We start from the raw sequence: 6,568 nt of genomic DNA on the forward strand, positions 1-6,568 counted from the left end.
CTAAAACTGGTGATTTCCTGGACAACAAGGAAGACATGGCAAAGATTTTAATGATTTTTCGCATCTTTATTTACAGTTGAAGATGAAGCTCACGTCTGGAATCTATTTCCAAAACTAAGAAAAGAAAACATTTTATGAAACATGGATATGCGAAAGAAAGATATCGCATCAGCACTAAATGATACATAGATCAATATAACAATAGTAAGTACCAGAGATACGTTTAACAGAGTTGATAAATATTTTGCTTCACATCCATGACTGACATTATTTGTGCCTCATTATGTACATGAAAAGTTTATAATGTTTTTCTGTTTTTGATATGTACTCTTACCACACTGATCTACGATATTCATTTCTCTTCCATTATCACAAAGATTTTCGAAGGGACCCAGTGGTCTATTATTGTTTGCATTCCATTTTATCCGTTGTATTCCTTTGTAATAGTTATGACCTTTCATTGTGATTATTGGCCTATCTTCTTCTCTTATGCCACAGATATTGAAAGTAAAAATGTATGCAAACTAACTGCTGCTATTAACTGATTAGATAAAAAAAAGAATTTCTGTGTCATAGATAAGAGGCGTCCGCACTGGGATCTGCTGAGTCCTACACTTCCACGAAAGCTTCATCATGATCAAATTTTTTGCTTTAGTTTATTTTGAGAGTCAAATAACCGTAAATGTAGTCTTCATAATTTACATTGGTAAAAATCAGAACGAGAGTCAGTTTTGTTTTATTAGCATTTGTCAAAGTTTTACCTTTGTTTAAGTATCATAAATGATATTGAAGACCTGCGTCATGGATGATAAACAGTAGTAGGAAAGTGAAATGTTTTCAGATAATGTTATTTTTGTGTTCCATTCGCAGAGAAAGCTTCGTGGACAATATCCAAGCAGATCAGCCATACCAGGAAACTTAAAAAAAAACCATATACACTTGAATTTTCTTTCAAAATCATACAGCATGAACATACCCCACTTGAAACTATAATCATCCTCACTGTTAACTAAGCACCTCCTTTTCTGATACAGGGAACCTTTTACCCTGAGAATTAAAAACGAACTCCTACGGGAATCAAATTCTCATTACCAATAAACAAAGTAAAGTTTCCCTCTGGAACCAAAATCTTGCTTTCCTATAGATGCAACATATAACCTCACTATTCTTGAAAAGAAACCAAAAGTAATGAGCCACATTTATTTAGGAAACGATGAAATATCTTTTTTTCTGTGGATCCAAGAGCCTTTAGGAACCTAAAAACAATAACCCATTTCCCTTCTGACCGAAAAGTCCTTTGTATTCTGGAATCAAGAGCATCCTAACCAAGGAACCCGGAATGACCTCTTCCTCCAGAAATTAATATCCTCCCTATCCTGGAACAGAAAAGCATCGAAAATATCCTTTTTCTTTCCGAGACCAAGAACGCCTCTACTCCTGGCGATATATTCAAACGTCTTGCTTTTGTATTAGGACTCGTCACTTCCCCTTTAAAATCTCGAGGCAGCAACGGTTCTCGGTCACCCGCTGGACAAAGTCTCATTATTCGTGGACGTGAGGAACCTCTGCCACGCTCTGCTACGACATCAAGTAAGTACTCGCTGCGACAGGGAAAGCGACGCCTGGAGTCTTATATGCATACCTTTCCGTAAATGTAGGAATCCCTTACATTAACATAGAAGATTGCAACACAAAGACAGTGGAATGCACATAAAGACACATACAGTGGAGAGGTATGAAATAATACACAACTCTCCCAAGCAATCATGTTAAGCATACAAACACTCACAAACAAATACATCCGTACATAAAGAATATACTTATGCATACATTCTCTAACGTGTCTATACGTATATACACCATACACACACTCACACACACACACACACACATAAATATTCAGAGAGAGAGAGAGAGAGTCTCACAGAAATTTAGATTAAGAAATGGCGTTTTGTAAACAACTGTCAGAATATTCTGAACTGGAAAGCTCAATCGACAAAATGGACTGAGTGGACGTTACTGACTTCAGGAGATGATCTTTTTTCTGCTGATACTCTTATCCACACACTATGGGAAGTAATTATGTAAGCCACATACACAATGATTCACTTATAAAGCCACATACGGAGCTTTGCCCTGAACTAACTAAACCCCTCTCTTCCATCATCAGTACTTCTCTCCAGAAACCAAGTAAGAGTGACAGTGAAACTAAATGGAAAATATTACTCCTACCATCTCCTCTTCCCCGAGAGACCACTAAGACTCCACCCACCTGACTTGCTCTGGATCACACCCTGCATTTTGAGACTAATACAACGGCCCTCTATACGACAGTACTAACATCTACATGGCACAACGTAACAAAACGCTTTATGAAATAGTGCAAAGAAGTGTTAATTTTCTGCCAAATTACAATACCTAGAATAGTCCAACGTCAACCAGTGGCATGGAAAAAATGAAACACATGAGAGATTTGAGGAAAGTCCCTCTTTTCTCCACTGATGAAGTATCTCAGTTTATGTACAACAACTTCCCCACAACCCGCCAGAGACTACCCACCTTGTCTTCACCTGTATCTCAGACTACTGTTCAGATCCCTTATCCCAAAATTCACTATGAAGTCATCAGTCCAAGGGCTCGCCCACTGACTGACCTATGAATCTCTACAAAGAATTCTATTCCGAGCAAGCCAATCCCCTCTGCTCCATCATGGATGACTCTCACCAGCAATCAAAATGCCCCTCTGACTGGAACACTTCACAAATTTCCCCTTTACCAAAGTCAATAAGTTTACAGTCTTTTGCTCAAGTGAAACCCACTGTTATCATCCCAGTTTCCAGCCTAGGATTCGTGAAAGCTTTGTGTTATACTGAACTTAACCATTAGTTCCATAGTCTCTCAGGAGTTTCTTGGAGTGGATGCCCTATCTAACAACAGAGAGAGGTTCAAGACATGTGTTGCGTTCAACTTTGTGGCAATGGAAATGTTCAGTAAGAAATTTCTAGTTATAAAGGGAACATTTGTGCCAGCGCCAGCATGGGATCATTTTCCAGAACAAAGCGAATATCACACAACAATAAAGCTTTATTTTGTCTGAGAAAATATCATGAAAAGAAATTCAGAGAGAGCAGTTACCAGTATGATAGTTTCACGTAACAAGTGGTGTGCTTCAGGAATTAGTCTTGGGACCAGTTCTCTTTCTCATCAATATAAGTGACATTGTAAATGGGCAATGCTGTAAGCAATATTTCAGCTTCAAATGATGCAAGGTGCTGTATCTTCAAGAACATTGTTAAGACATAGATTCATTTACCTATAAAGTAGAGAAAAGCAACACCATAGATAGGTTTAAGAATAGACTTGAAAAACATTTTCTCTCAATCTCTACAGTATATTATTTGCTCCTCCATGGTTTGCATAGAGTTTGCGTCTATGATTTTGATCTCATTCGTTATCACAAGCAACCTTTACATTCACTTATATGTCTGGGGTGTCTCCTATTTCACCTCTTAGTTATATTTGGAATGAAAAACTTCCTTGTCAACTTTCCCGCCATCACATCCCTTCAGTTATCCCTATCCGGTGTCACCATGATGTTGCATCCCTCTCCCTACCGTACAGGCATTTTGGCCACAGTTTGTGTCAGACAACTGTGTCCCAGCATCCATGACTTGGGACCACTGCTGCTGCTTCCCAAAGTTTGTGAAGACCAGCCGCACGAGGACTGACCGTTATATCTCCTTTCCTCATGAAGCCAAGCTGTCGAGTTCTCGTTCGTTGTTTGTCTTTCCCGCTTCCTATAACATTTTCACCTTTAAAAGTTAAGTCGACAAACACGTGAGGAATCTAATTGATTTTTCTGATTTTCTTTTTGAACTTGACTCGCTCATGCTTTACCCACGCTTTGGCGGCTGCTATGCAAACCTAAAGCAACAAAGAAAGATAATTAATTGATTGATTAATCAATTGATTTTTCTATTGATAATGATGATAGTGACTATAATAATGATGACAAATAAATAATGATGATGATAATAATAATGATAATAATAATAATGATGATAATAATGATAATGATAATAATAGTAACAATAACGAAACTGATAACAGAAATAAAAGTAATGATCATAATGATGATGATGATGATAGTAATGATAATAATAAGGATAATAATAAAAATGATAACAATTATGATCATCATTACTATTGCAACACCATCACTATCATTTTTGTTATTATCATTATTACTCTGAAATTTGCTGTATTGTTCAGTCTGTCCACACGTTTGCCTTTTTAACTCTCTCTCTCTCTCTCTCTCTCTCTCTCTCTCTCTCTCTCTCTCTCTCTCTCTCTCTCTCTCTCTCTCTCTCTCTCTCTCTCTCTCTCTCTCTCTCTCTCTCTCTCTCTCTCTCCCTTCATCTCATATACTGGGATTATTCCTGACTACAGTGCAGTATTAGCACTCAGGACACAGGAAAGGACTAATTATCAACTTGTTACCTGCTCGGGCAAGGCTTTCACACGCGGGAAGTGCTCTTGTTATGTGCCAACTTGGGCATGTGTTCATATGTGTGTGTGTGTGTGTGTGTGTGTGTGTGTGTGTGGGTGTGTGCGTGTGTATGTGTGTGAAAGTATGCGTGTTTGTACATAATGTTAAAACTTTAAATATATTTTATATATAGAACATATAAACCTCCAACAGATATATATATATATATATATATATATATATATATATATATATATATATATATATATATATTTTTTTTTTTTTTTTTTTTTTTTTTTTTCCGCTGTCTCCCGCGTTTGCGAGGTAGCGCAAGGAAACAGACGAAAGAAATGGCCCAACCCACCCCCATACACATGCCTTGATTCAATCCACTGACAGCACGTCAACCCCGGTATACCACATCGCTCCAATTCACTCTATTCTTTGCCCTCCTTTCACCCTCCTGCATGTTCCGGCCCCGATCACACAAAATCTTTTTCACTCCATCTTTCCACCTCCAATTTGGTCTCCCTCTTCTCCTCGTTCCCTCCACCTCCGATACATATATCCTCTTGGTCAATCTTTCCTCACTCATTCTCTCCATGTGACCAAACCATTTCAAAACACCCTCTTCTGCTCTCTCAACCACGCTCTTTTTATTTCCACACATCTCTCTTACCCTTACGTTACTTACTCGATCAAACCACCTCACACCACACATTGTCCTCAAACATCTCATTTCCAGCACATCCATCCTCCTGCGCACAACTCTATCCATAGTCCACGCCTCGCAACCATACAACATTGTTGGAACCACTATTCCTTCAAACATACCCATTTTTGCTTTCCGAGATAATGTTCTCGACTTCCACACATTCTTCAAGGCTCCCAGAATTTTCGCCCCCTCCCCCACCCTATGATCCACTTCCGCTTCCATGGTTCCATCCGCTGCCAGATCCACTAACAGATATCTAAAACACGTCACTTCCTCCAGTTTTTCTCCATTCAAACTCACCTCACAATTGAATTAACCCTCAACCCTACTGTACCTAATAACCTTGCTCTTATTCACATTTACTCTTAACTTTCTTCTTTCACACACTTTACCAAACTCAGTCACCAGCTTCTGCAGTTTCTCACATGAATCAGCCACCAGCGCTGTACCATCAGCGAACAACAACTGACTCACTTCCCAAGCTCTCTCATCCCCAACAGACTTCATACTTGCCCCTCTTTCCAAAACTCTTGCATTCACCTCCCTAACAACCCCATCCATAAACAAATTAAAGAACCATGGAGACATCACACACCCCTGCCGCAAACCTACATTCACTGAGAACCAATCACTTTCCTCTCTTCCTACACGTACACATGCCTTACATCCTCGATAAAAAAAAAAAAAAAAAAATATATATATATATATATATATTTTTTTTTTTTTTTTTTTTTATACTTTGTCGCTGTCTCCCGCGTTTGCGAGGTAGCGCAAGGAAACAGACGAAAGAAATGGCCCAACCCCCCCCCCCCATACACATGTACATACACACGTCCACACACGCAAATATACATACTTACACAGCTTTCCATGGTTTACCCCAGACGCTTCACATGCCTTGATTCAATCCACTGACAGCACGTCAACCCCTGTATACCACATGACTCCAATTCACTCTATTCCTTGCCCTCCTTTCACCCTCCTGCATGTTCAGGCCCCGATCACACAAAATCTTTTTCACTCCATCTTTCCACCTCCAATTTGGTCTCCCTCTTCTCCTCGTTCCCTCCACCTCCGACACATATATCCTCTTGGTCAATCTCTCCTCACTCATTCTCTCCATGTGCCCAAACCATTTCAAAACACCCTCTTCTGCTCTCTCAACCACGCTCTTTTTATTTCCACACATCTCTCTTACCCTTACGTTACTTACTCGATCAAACCACCTCACACCACACATTGTCCTCAAACATCTCATTTCCAGCACATCCATCCTCCTGCGCACATCTCTATCCATAGCCCACGCCTCGCAACCATACAACATTGTTGGAACCACTATTCCCTCAAACATACCCATTTTCGCT

The sequence above is a fragment of the Panulirus ornatus genome, chromosome 34 (genome assembly GCF_036320965.1).
Source record: "Panulirus ornatus isolate Po-2019 chromosome 34, ASM3632096v1, whole genome shotgun sequence".
Classification (NCBI taxonomy): Eukaryota; Metazoa; Arthropoda; class Malacostraca; order Decapoda; family Palinuridae; genus Panulirus; species Panulirus ornatus.